Source organism: Bubalus kerabau, chromosome 5 (genome assembly GCF_029407905.1).
Source record: "Bubalus kerabau isolate K-KA32 ecotype Philippines breed swamp buffalo chromosome 5, PCC_UOA_SB_1v2, whole genome shotgun sequence".
In the NCBI taxonomy this organism is placed as follows: domain Eukaryota; kingdom Metazoa; phylum Chordata; class Mammalia; order Artiodactyla; family Bovidae; genus Bubalus; species Bubalus kerabau.
This window is the reverse complement of record NC_073628.1, coordinates 13535615-13549447: the sequence shown is the minus strand read 5'-3', so window position 1 is coordinate 13549447 and position 13833 is coordinate 13535615. Positions and strand designations below refer to the sequence as shown.

At 45.1% G+C, this 13833-nt stretch overlaps 1 pseudogene; it reads right to left on the bottom strand.

Annotated features, from left to right (window-relative positions):
- Positions 1-770: 770 nt before the first annotated feature.
- LOC129653650 (pregnancy-associated glycoprotein 1-like) lies at positions 771-13142 on the bottom strand (annotated as a pseudogene).
- Between the last annotated feature and the right edge of the window lie 691 nt (positions 13143-13833).

Here is a 13833-nt window from a genome sequence, read left to right as displayed (position 1 = left end):
AGGGCCACAAGACCATGTAAAGCCAATCATAGGACCCCATGGCCCTGCCAGGATGGCTGATCTAGGACTGTACATGTGATCTAAGGTGGGTCATTCAGAGAACACCCTTGAACTCTGATGTCTTCAATCTTTTCTTTCCTTATTAAAGATGCCTTCAGTATATAAAACCCTAGGGCAGGTAGCTTGGACTCTGTCACTTGGTGTAGAAGCCTTAAGGAAGAAAGTTATCAAGCCAAGACCATCAAAGAAGAGGGAATAAAAGAATGAGGGTGTGAAATAGAGAACTGATGACTTCTGATTTCTTGGGTCGAGTCACAGAGATCTTTGTATTTGCTCTGATCCTTGAGTCCTGGATTCCCAGAATCATTTCAGTGAGTCTCCCCTTTCCTTGAAGCCAGTTGTGGGTGGGCTCCTCTCAACAGTGATTCAGACTTTGTTCTAGATTCTTCTCAATCATTGTACACCCTCCAGACACAAACAGAGGCACCCATTTGTTTCAGCACCATTACGAATGAAACCTTTTTTTTTTTCAATATATATATTTATTTAGTTTAATTGGAGGTTAATTACTTTACAGTATTGTATTGGTTTTGCCATACATCAACATGAATCTGCTACAGGTGTACACGTGTGAAACCTTTTATTCTTTATTGAAAATAGGGTGTGCAGACCACCAAATACAGTTCACCAGCAGCTTGGGCAGGAGTACCCGAAGTGTGATTTAGTGTTTGCTCAGAGGGCCTTACTGATTCCTGAACCACTCCAAGCATTTATACTGTCTCTGCCAGGCCAAGCCTGTAATTTCCTCAATCAAAGACTGAGAAATACAGCCTCAGGAAGACGTCATCCAGGATCCAGATCTCTCTAGATATCCTCACTGTGTTCTCTTTAAAGGTGGTATAGCAGTGACCTCTAGAATCCTGGGGGGGTCAGAGACACACACCAGTCAGACTGAGCCCTTAAGTGCAACTCCCACAAATATCTAGACCCAGCACAATTCTTGGTTTTATTTCCCTCTTTTGCTAAGTATCATGGGATTTTCCCATTAGCAGGGGTTATGAGAGTTCATCAACAACCAAAAAGGTCCAAGACATGAGGTTGCCATGAGGAAGGGTGTGGGGGAGTGGAAGACTCGGAGTTGGGGACACAGAGGAATGATAAACAACAAAGTCCTACTGAAGAGCATAAGGAAATATATTAACTATCCAGTCATAAACCACATGAAAAAGAATAAGAAAAAGAATATATATTTCTGTATGTGCATAACTGAGTCACATTGCTGTGCAGCAAAACTTAACACAACACTGAAGATTAGCCACACTTCAATAACATTTTTAGAAAAGAAAAAGAGTGTCCATAGTTCTCCTCTCTCCCTGTTTATTTCATTCTGACTACTGCTCCTTGTTTCCTCTGCAGAGAATGCTGGTTCTCCTCCTGTGTCCCCACAGCCCATACTTTATTAAAAACAAACAAAAAAACCACATTATTTTGTATTGGAGTATAGCTGATTAACAATATTCTGAGTTTCAGGTGGACAGTAAATGGACTCAACCATATGTATCCATGTATCCCAGTCCCCCAAATACCCCTCCCATCCAGGTTGTCATATAACAGTGGAGTTCCCCATGCTACATAGTAACTCATTGTTGGTTATCCATCTTAAATAGAGCAGTGCCCACAACACGTTCTTGAAGACTTAACTTAGGAACTCTGGGAAGCCTCCTTTGGCCCGCACTCATCATCTTTAGCCACTCCAGGCTTGGGTGGGTAACATACTCTGGTTCCCCATCCCCACCGGTCAGCCCATAGCCCTCATCACCCCGAGTAAGTCCCCAGTGCCCCAGTGCAGAGCACCTTGGGATGCCATTTGCATGGAATCCGGTGCAGTTTTGCCTAGAACCAAGAAACCCTCCATATGGCTCCATGAGTTTACAGTTTTAGAATTCTTGAAATTCCCTCCCTTCCTCAAAGTCTTCTTTGAGCCCATCAGCCAGCTCTGAACTCCCCTAGGGAGCTGACATGAAGCCTCCACCCTGTGCTGGGGCTGAGCAGTCACTGTGCACCCTTTATTCACATTAGCATCCAGCCTCCCCACAGAGGGGTCGGGTAGCCTGACTCACAAAGGGGGCACCAGGCCAGAGCTAGGGGAAGATGCATCCAAGAATTTGGGTGACCATGTAATTTGTCATCCAAACCAGGAAAACTGTGAGAAGGGAAGGGAGACTGTTAATCCCTATAGTGGGACAGCAAACTGGGACTGTCCCCAGCCATTCTCCTTGTAACATGGCCTATTTCAGGGACTGCTAGAGCTGACTTTCTGTGTTCTTCCATATGAGGGTTCAAATTGAACTGAAACTCTTTGAGGACTGAGGACCTGAGTGTTCCCCTCTCCTTGTGACTCCCATCATGCCAGCATGGCGTGGTGTCTCCACATTTATTTCAGGATGATCAGTGTCCCAGAGGGCCCTTTACTCTCAAGGGGTTCGTGTTGTTGGAGGCTCTGGAGAGCCCCAGGGCTCAGCAGCATCTGCAATAGTGTGAAATGGCCTGCAGAGGGCGCCCTCCTCCCAGCAGCAGCCCAAGGGTTCCTGCAAGTTCCTATTTGAGAATCCCCCCTCAGGGTTCTCCCCTCACCTTGAGGATGTAGGCTTGAGCTGGGACTGGGTAGTTGATACCATTGATGGTGAAGATAATAGAGGACAGGGTATTGACAACAAAACATGAATCGTAGTGCTGTTAGAGACAGAGGGAGAGATGTTGGCCCTGGAGAACCTTCTTGTGTAGAGGTTGGCCCTGGAGAACCTTCTTGTGTGTGAAGACTGGGAGTGACCCTGGGCCATGACCCTTCACCTCGGAACCCTGTGGTGTGGCACTGATGAGCTTCTGGATGTTACTGACCAGTCTTCTTGGGCCAAGGATCAATGATATCCCGGTATCCACAAGGGCCTCGCAGCCGCCAGAACAAGCAATAACCTTCTTTTTCATGGAGATGCTGAAAGACAGTGTGACAAAGCAGGCATCAAGGTCACTCTGAGTCTCCCCAGAGCTGCCCCCTTCCCTACCGTCTCCTAAACAGCCGTTCATCTTTTGTGCTGACTGTTTTCCTTTGCTCTTGACATGGCACCTTCCTTGACATACTTGAATGCAGTACTTGAATACACCAGGCTCTTTTGCACCTTGACACAAGCTGGTCTTCCTTCCTAGAGGAGCCCCCTCCACTTTGACTAGAAAATTTCTTCTCATCTTCCAGATTCCATCTTAATTGTCATGGTTTCAGGGAAGTCTTTCCCCCATTGTTTATCAGTCTCCTTTTTTGACAGTCTCTGTAGACACTTCCTCATGTCTAGCATGTACCAAAGTCACAATTAATTGTGTGTCTGTCTCATTTCCTGTGCATCTGCCTTCTTAGATGTGAGGGCGAGTTTTATTCTCATGGCCTCCCTAAAGTGTCTGGTGCACAGTGGATGCCCAAGGCTTGTCTGTTTAGTGAGTGAAGGAAGACTGTGAAAATAATGAATGAGGAACATCCAGAGAGCTATATCTGTTGGAGAACAAGTAATGGGTCAATCGCAGAGTGATGATGCAGATTCACGAGAGCAGCAGATTCTCATAGTGGTGGGAGAAGGGCTCCTCTGGGAGAGGGAGTCTGCCAGCACTGCTCCTACAACCATCTCAGACCCTGAGACACTAACCAGGAAATACATGACTAGCCCACAGAAACTCCAAAGGACAGGTCAGCTTTTGTCTCAGGTATCACACAGAATCCTATCAATTATGCCTCTTGTCCTCAGGTCACTCCTGGTTCCCACTGTCCTGATTCTCTGTTATAGCCCCTGCCCCACTATGTGCCCATGAATGTGGGGTGTCTTTTTTATTAGTTGCTTTCACATCTTAAGACTTCAGCAGATCTCTCTACACTGCTCAGTAGTTGCTCCCTTAGGAGAACAGTCTCCCCATTTGCTCAGGACTTTCCCTGTTTTTAAACTGACATTTATCTGTACTGAGAACTTCCTAGGTCCCAGGTAGCCCCAGACAGTTGGTTATCTTATACCTCTGTTCAGGCTGGAGAAATTCTCCCTGGTCCTCTGTTCACTACACTGTAGAGTCCTCTAACCATACTCCATGCCTCATAGGGCAGTGGGTGCAATCTTCTCCCAGCTGCCCATACCTGTCTGGACCCTTTTAGGACCCTGGTCAGAGCACTGGTTTCAGAAGGTCTTGGGGATTATGAACACATGGGTTGTTTGCATATCTATCTGCTTGTGTGTTAGTTTGTATATGTGTCTGTATGTGTGTTTGTATGTGTCTCTGTGAGTGCTTGTGTGTCTCTGACTAGCTATGCATGTTTATATGTGTCTCTGTGTACATTTATATGTGTCTGCTTACATGTTTCCATGTGTCTGTCTGTGTCATTGTGGGTGGTGTATATGTCTGTGTGACTGTGTGTCTGAGAATGTATTTGTGTGTGTCTGCCTGTGTCCATGTATGGCGGAGAAGCCTGGTGGGCTGCAGTCCATGGGGTCGCTAGAGTCAGACACAATTGCGTGACTTCACTTTCACTTTTCACTTTCATGCATTGGAGAAAGAAATGGCAACCCACTCCAGTGTTCTTGCCTGGAGAATCCCAGGGATGGAGAAGCCTGGTGGGCTACTGTCTATGGGGTCGCACAGAGTCAGACACGACTGAAGTGACTTAGCAGCAGCAGCAGCAGCAGCAGCAGCAGCCTGTGTCCATGTACAGTAGCAGGAGCATCACTTGGGCTGACCCTCAGAGGGAGAGGTTACCGGTCCATGTGTACACTCCAGTAGCCCACATGGATCAATGGTACCCAGTTGAGCACTCCCTGGTAGTAGCATTTATCCACCCCACCAAACATCACCACACTGCCTTTTTCCCTGCATGTGTCGAGAGAAGAGAGGGGAGGATCCTTGGAGGACAGTAACAACAGCGTTGTCTGAGAGCTGTGCTGGTCCACCCATCAAGGCCCTAATAAGGTCCCCATGTACAGATGCAGAAATCGAGTCTAGGAGCGATTGAGATCCAGACCGAGTTCGGTTACTGGCTAAAGAGTGGGATAGGAGGTTAGAAGCTGAGTCACCTGGCTAGGCTCCACCCACTCTGTCTTCTGAAGATGCCCTACATCCTGCTACCTGAGTGCTCAGACACACTCAGAGGATACCATGCTGAAGCATAATGACTTTCTCCTTGTCCAGCTTCTCATTTTTCAGGAAAATCAAAGCCTGGGAGTTCTAACGGTGTGGGTTCAGGTCACCCAGAGCTGGATTTGCTGGCCTGTGACCTCTATGATTCAAAGGGCCCCACACTCAGAAGTGACCCCACCTCTGCTCTGCTTGTCTTGAAATGCCTAATATTTCTTGAACAAGAGGTCCTACATGTTTGTTTTGTGTCCCACACTTTCATTTTCACTGGCACCTGCAAATGGGTATCTGGTCCTGGGCTCCCAGTGGAATGCTAATGAGGAAGGAAAGATGTCCACCATCCTTCTCCTTGCTTCCTGATAAAATTCATAAGCAAACTGTATTGCCTTTTCCTCCAACTTGTTTCCTGTTGCCTTCCATTAGTCTTCCTCCTCACTCAACCCCCTAGACCAAGTTCCTGGTTTTAAGCCCAGGAACAGGGTTGTGTTGCAATAAAACATTATTTATAAAGGCCAGTGGTGAAGCCAGGTACAGCTCTGGGGCTATATTTATCCTGGGTTAGATTATCTCTCAGGATTCTTCTTTATCAAGTGTTCTATAATTTTCATTCAACTGAAAGCATCTTAAAGCTAATTTGTAGAAAGGGATGGTCCATCTTAGACTTATTGCTCAAGTAGAAGGCAAAAACAGGCTCATAAATGGCACCTTGATCCTTCAGGTTGTCAAAGATGGGAATGGCTCCAAAGACGGATATGTTGGTGTAGTTCAAGCCCAAGATGCCATCAGAAGGTGCACACTCACACCTGTATTCCACAACGCTTAGACCAAACAGCTGGTCAGTACTTACAAGGTCCGCAATTTGTGGGAGAAAAGTGTTCCCACTTGCAGATATGTGAAGTGGGGCTAAGACTGGGCTGGGGTGCATTGCCATCAAATGCTCAGAGAAGAATTGAGGCTGGGCTGTGTCTTTGGTGGACATCAGACGGTTAGACCAAGCTGGGAGGGGAATCTGGGTTCCATTTGTGAGAGGCTGTGAATTTTAAAACCTCTGCCCCTCTGAAAAACACTACCGGAGTCAGAAAAATTGGCCTTGTGGCTTCTGTCCAGGTGGTGCAACCGAGTCAGGCCAGGACCCATTGGTGCCCCCTTGTGGACAATATGAGTCGAGAGTAAGGTAGCCTTCTCTGGCATCAGTTCAGTTCAGTTCAGTCGCTCAGTCGTGTCAGACTTGTGGCGACCCCATGAATGGAAGCACGCCAGGCTTCCGTGTCCATCACCATCTCCCGAAGTTCACTCAAACTCACGTCCATAGACTTGGTGATGCCATTCAGCCATCTCATTCTCTGTCATCCCTTTTTCCTCCTGCCCCCAATGCCTCCCAGCATCAGAGTCTTTTCCAATGAGTCAAATCTTCGCATGAGGTGGCCAAAGTACTGGAGTTTCAGCTATAGCATCATTCCTTCCAAAGAAATCCCAGGACTGATCTCCTTTAGAATGGACTGGTTGGATCTCCTTGCAGTCCAAGGGACTCTCAAGAGTATTCTCCAACACCACAGTTCAAAAGCATCAATTCTTCTGCACTGAGCTTTCTTCACAGTCCAACTCTCGCATCCATACATGACCACTGGAAAAATCAAAGCCTTGACTAGACAGACCTTTGTTGGCAAAGTAATGTCTCTGCTTTTCAATATGCTATCTAGGTTGGTCATAACTTTTATTCCAAGGAGTAAGTGTCTTTAATTTCATGGCTGCAATCACCATCTGCAGTGATTTTGGAGCTCAAAAAAATAAAGTCTGACACTGTTTTCACTGTTCCCCCATCTATTTCCCATGAAGTGATGGGACCAGATGCCATGGTCTTCATTTTCTGAATGTTGTACTTTCAGCCAACTTTTTCACTCTTCTTTCACTTTCACTCTTTTGTTCCTCTTCACTTTCTGGTGTTATCTGCATATCTGAGGTTATTGATATTTCTCCCGGCAATCTTGATTCCAGCTTGTGCTTCTTCCAGCCCAGCATTTCTCATGATGTACTCTGCATATAAGTTAAATAAGAAGGGTGACAATATACAGCCTTGATGTACTCCTTTCCTATTTGGACCCAGTCTGTTGTTCCATGTCCAGTTCTAACTCTTGCTTCCTGACTTGCGTATAGGTTTTTCAAGAGGCAGGTTAGGTGGTCTAGTATTCCCATCTCTTTCAGAAGTTTCCACAGTTTATTGTGATCCACACAGTCAAAGGCTTTGGCATAGTCAATAAACCAGAAATAGATGTTTTTCTGGAACTCTCTTGCTTTTTCCATGATCCAGCAGATGTTGCCAATTTGATCTCTGGTTACTCTGCCTTTTCTAAAATCAGCTTGAACATCTGGAAGTTCACGGTTCACATATTGCTGAAGCCTGGCTTGGAGAAATTTGAGCATTACTTTACTAGTGTGTGAGATAAGTGCAATTGTGCCATAGTTTGAGCATTCTGTGGCATTGGCTTTCTTTGGGTTTGGAATGAAAACTCACCTTTTCCCATCCTGTGGCCACTTCTGAGTTTTCCAAATTGCTGGCATATTGAGTGTACACTTTCACAGCATCATGTTTCAGGATTTGAAATAGCTCAACTGGAATTCCATTACCTCCACTAGCTTTGTTTGTAGTGATGCTGTCTAAGGCCCACTTGACTTCATACTCCAGGATGTCTGGCTCTAGGTGAGTGATCATATATCTACTACTGCTGCCAGGAATCCCTTAGAAGAAATGGAGTAGCCATCATGGTCAACAAAAGAGTCTGAAATTTAGTACTTGGATGCAATCTAAAAAATGACAGAATGATCTCTGTTCATTTCCAAGGCAAACCATTCTATATCACAGTAATCCAAGTCTATGCCCCCAACCAGTAATGCTGAAGAAGCTGAAGATCAACGGTTCTATGAAGACCTACAAGACCTTTTAGACCTAACACCCAAAAAAGATGTCCTTTTCATTATAGGGGATTGGAATGCAAAAGTAGGAAGTCAAGATACACCTGGAGTAACAGGCAAATTTGGCCTTGGAATACAGAATGAAGCAGGGCAAAGGCTAATAGAATTTTGCCAAGAGAACACACTGGTCATAGCAAACACCCTCCTCCAACAACAAAAGAGAAGACTCTACACATGGACATCACCAGATGGTCAACACCAAAATAAGATTGATTATATTCTTTGCAGCCAAAGATGGAGAAGCTCTATACGGTCAGCAAAAACAAGACCAGGATCTGACTGTAGCTCAGATCATGAGCTCCTTATTGCCAAATTCAGACTTAAATTTAAGAAAGTAGGGAAAACCACTAGACCATTCAGGTATGACCTAAATCAAATCCGTTATGATTATACAGTGGAAGTGACAAATAGATTTAAGGGACTAGATCTGATAGAGTGCCAGATGAACTATGGACTGAGGTTCGTGACATTGTACAGGAGACTGGGATCAAGAACATCCCCATGGAAAAGAAATGCAAAAAAAGCAAAATGGCTGTCTTGGGAGGACTTACAAATAACTGTGAAGAGAAGAGAAGCAAAAAGCAAAGGGGAAAATGAAAGATATAAGCATCTGAATGCAGAGTTCCAAAGAATAGCAAGAAGAGATGAGAAAGCCTTCCTCAGTGATCAATGCAAAGAAATAGAGGAAAACAACAGAATGGGAAAGACTAGAGATCTCTTCAAGAAAATTAGAGATACCAAGGGAACATTTCATGCAAAGATGGGCTCGATAAAGGACAGAAATGGTATGGACTTAACAGAAGCAGAAGATATTAAGAAGAAGTGGCAAGAATACACAGAAGAACTGTACAAAAAAGATCTTTGCAACCAAGATAATCAAGATGGTATGATTCTCTGGCATCACTACGACATAATGACAGGAATGGACTGAATTCTCTGTAAGGTACTGTGGATTCTGCATCTGTCCAGGAAGACAGAAACCAAAAACACAATCTTGCTTTCAGGGATCTATGAAACTACTGCCTGGGAAATTCACTTTTGGGGATATGTGTGTATTTGTGTGAGTGTGTATGAGAGAGAGAGAGAGAGCGGAACTACTCAAGTACTCTGGGGAGGCAGGCCATACACTTTATTAGACTCTCAAAAGCACCCTAGAGTAAGAAATCATTTACCAGGCCCCTTGACATCTCTGGCCTCCAGTTTCCCACTATGGATACCTGAAGCCCTTGATGCCCTCATGGTACCCAGATCAGTTTTATCCTGTCACTAAAACCTACAACAACTTCAGTTCTGAAAAGCCAACCCCACTCCACCATTACCACATGTGTGCCCTCAGCAAGGCCCTTACTGTCTGCACCTCAGTTTCCTCATATGTCTCATGAGCTAATCAGACCACCTGCTGTGTGGGGTTGTTGCAGGATTAAACCAATTATTACCTGAAAGTGCATGGAACAGTCTGTGAATATAAAAGTGGATGCGTTTTTCCCCTCTTCTCGCTCCCAACAAAATGAACCTTGAAATGCTCGTTGGCAGAGGAGCTGCAAGTCCACACCTCAAGCCACTCTCTGGGTTAGCTAATCCATTTTCTTGTGTGTCACCACTGGCACTGCCTCCCCAGGGACAGGATCCTTTGGGTAAGATGGCCAATATCTATGGGAGTTAGGCTAGGAAGGGTCCTGCCTGATGGTTCTGCATCTGTTTTGCAAGCAGAGGTCACTCCACAGCCAGTCCTGACTCAGCTTCTCTTTACACGTTACCTGAATGGTGTCATAAGCAAGAAATTCCTTCATGCTCCCAGATCCATAGGCGATCCTGAAGGTTTTGGTGTAGGCCAGAAGGTGGAAGACTTGTAATGTCTGAACCTAACTTGTGTAGCTGCAGACACAAGAGATGAGTGTCATCATGTGCCAAGGTTGGAAACAGGCCGGCAGGGCAAGAAGGATGGTCCAGGTACGGGGTGTCTACTCACAACAAGCTGGACTGGGGCAAAAGAGGGAGGGCACCCACAAGTCAGATGAGCCTGTGTCAAAGACAACCTGGAATTCCTGAGGGGGTGTTCCAATGGTGATGTTACCCACATAGAGCATCTACAGGGAGAAGGAAGGAGTGGGTTAGTGAAGAACTGGCTACCCTCTATTCCCACACTGCTGCCTCCCTCTGGGTGTCACATATCTCTTTAGATCATTTTCCAACCACTGTGAAGCTCACAGCCTTTGATCACAGAGGTGCTTGCATTTGATTTTTTTTTTTCCTATGCTACATTGTATGCAGGATGTTGACTCTATGACCAGGCTTTGAAGTGGTACCTCCTGCATTGGAAGTGCAGAGGCATAACCACTGGACTTCCAGGACCGTTGGACATCCAGGGAAATCCTGGTGCCTTCATTTGAGAAACTCTGTAGTCTCCTCAAACCCAGCCTTAGCACTCCTTTCTCCATGAGGTCCTTCTGGATCAACCCCACCTGCTGCTGAGTCACTTCAGTCGTGTCTGACTCTGTGCGACCCCATAGACAGCAGCCCAGCAGGCTGCCCCGTTTCTGGGATTCTCCAGGGAAGAACACTGGAGTGGGTTGCCATTTTCCCACCTACTCTCTCTAAACTCAGACCACATCCAATCGACACCACACAAGTGACCCTTTCATTTGACATGTATTTACTCTGTGCCTATCTCTCAGGCTGGCATGGGCATTCTTGAAGACAAAATAAGCCCTTTTTCTAACCTAAAAACACTAACCACTGTGTTAGATTCTGATGGTCTTACACAGAATACGGGTTCAGTAACTTTACAGCTGTGGTTCTTGCATCTGTGCAAACTGAATTCCTCTGCCTGGTTTTTCACAATTGCTTTGCAGTTGCTTCTACCTTCTGATCAGAGATGGTTCATTCTTCATCTATAACTAGTTCACTCCCTTAGTTCAGGAAGAACTGCTGTTGCTGCTCCTAAGTCACTTCAGTTGTGACTGATTCTGTGCAACACCATAGACAGCAGCCCACCAGGCTCCACCGTCCATGGGATTCTCCAGGCAAGAACACTGGAGTGGGATGCAATTTCCTTCTCCAATTCAGGAAAGTGAAAAGTGAAAGTGAAGTCGCTCAGTCCTGTCCGACTCTTAGTGACCCCATGGACTGCAGCCTACTAGGCCTCTCCGTCCTTGGGTTTTTCCAGACAAGAGTACTGTAGTGTGTTGTCATTGCCTTCTGCTTAGAAGGAACAATCTCCCTCAAACTAATGACACATCTTTGACACAGAAATGGATGTTTACCTGCCACCTGGTAATTTCTGGGCCCAATCACCAAGACAAGAGTTGAGGATGAGAGTGCCTTCTCCTCTGCGTGGGGCCCCTTTTGCCCACTGTTTCTGCCTCCTGCAGAAGCCCCAGCCCCAACATCCCAAGTGGCATATCCAGATGAGCCCCCATGCTAAGATGGAGCATCAGAGGGTGCTGTGGAGCATCATCCTCCCAAAACACTCACATCCATTATGTTCCTCAGGGGGTGAATAATTATATTTGAGCCACGAGAAGAAATCTGAGACAGTCTGTAAGCATGTTCCTCGAGGAAATTGTTCAGCATTTTTTTTCACTGAAGGTATTTCTCATGGTTTTCACTTTCCTTAGGGGTATTCTTTCACCGAACATTTGACAAAGAAAACAAAGAAGATGCTCCATTTAGCTGTCAGTGTTAAGCTATAACTGTCATTGTAATGGCACTGTGTATTTTCTCATCATTTTTATTAGTCACCTTATTATAAGAATTTTATGCATATTCCATGGCAAAGACATAGGTTTGAATAAAGATTCTATTCTATAATGTTGGGTGACCATGTGGGGTCTCAGTCTCCCTTTTGGTAAAATGGTGGAATGTAACAATTCAAACCCTCCAAATAGAATATCTTGGGGATAAGTGAAGTGATGGATGTAAGGTACCTGATAAATAGGAAGTCTCAACAATGACAGCCATTACATTGCTGTTGCCATCCCACTGTATCCTTCTCATAGAAGCTCAGGGAAGGAGGTAGAAGGGGGATCTTTTTTTTTAATTTTATTTTATTCAACTTTACAATATTGTATTGGTTTTGCCATATATCAAAATGAATCTGCCACAGGTATACATGTGTTCCCCATCCTGAACCCTCCTCCCTCCTCCCTCCCCATACCATCCCTCTGGGCCATCCCAGTGCACCAGCCCCAAGCATCCAGTATCATGCATCGAACCTGGACTGGTGACTCATTTCATATATGATATTATACATATTTCAATGCCATTCTCCCAAATTATCCCACCCTCTCCCTGTCCCACAGATTCTTATCCTCTTTTACAGGGGAGGAATTTAAAATGCAAGAGGCTTGTGAATTGGCAGTGGTCACACTGCTTGTCAGATATACAGCAGTGTATAAGCAGTTCTCCCAAAATATCTCCAAGCTGAAAGACAAGAGAGAGTTGAAAGAAGAATCCAGGAGACAGGGAACAAGTTCAGGAAATGTAGAAAATTAAAAGAAAAGTTAAAAGAAAACACCACAGAGAAAAATACACTCACAGAGACTTCCAAAGGGATGGAGAGATAAATGATAGTGATACAGAGGTGCAGACATAGACATATACACACTGAATTAGAGAGGGAACAAAGAGGACATGCTAAATAAAAGGTAGAAAAGTGCTATTCCACAGGACCACACCTACATCTGCATTGACGGTGCACTGAACAATTGCAAAAAGTTCCAATTTCAATAGGTCATGACATGATTGGACCCCAGAGTTGTGCAACTATGCAAATCTACACCAAGAACCTTGGATCTCACAGTTCCTATAGCAGGGTACTTATCAATAACTAAGGTTTAAACTTTAAGATTGTCAGGGAAATATTCCATTCCACTCTAACCCTGATGAGTAGAAGAATAATCAGGTGAAAAGAAAAATCACAGAAAGGAAGATGATGTGGCTTACAGTGCTCATACTTACATGACTCTGCAATCTGAGAAGGCCGCCAGCCCGAGGAGCACAAGCCACTTCATGCTTCTTTCCTGGCTCTGAGTACTCAGGGAATTTTAGATTCTTAGCATGTAGTGGTGACCGGGAGCCCCTAGTTATACATGGTCTGACATGCCCTAGTTTAGCCCTTTAGGCCAATAATAGGTCTGAAAAAAACACAAAGGTCTCCATAAAATCTTAACCTTCATCAGTGTCCTTGGTGAGTGGACTTTGAAGCTTCTCAGAATACAGAGAATTGAACTGTAATCTCTTCCTTGAAGCTTGGCTGGAAAATCAAACTGATCTGCATGGACATCTAAGAAGATGGAGAACCTTGCCTATTTGGAGAAAAAAACTGCTAAAAACATCAAAAAAATGTATACTAAGGGCCATGCTCAACATTCATGGTTTCATGTCATCTTCCTAGATACTTCATGAGATATGCATTGCTGTCTTCATTGGAGAGGAAATTGCTAGGAGGATAAGTTGTCAAATGACAAAATGGAGAACTCAGGGACAGCCCAGGGACATACAACTGGCTTTAGGTAGGAGGTCTAATGGCAGACATCAGGGGCACTTATGATGCCAGGCTGCATTAAAGATTTAGGGCAGAGCAGTGCCTGGAGAATCCCAGGGATGGGGAAGCCTGGTGGGCTGCCGTCTATGGGGTTGCACAGAGTCGGACATGACTGAGGTGACTTAGCAGTAGCAGTACTTCAATTGCATGGTTTCAGT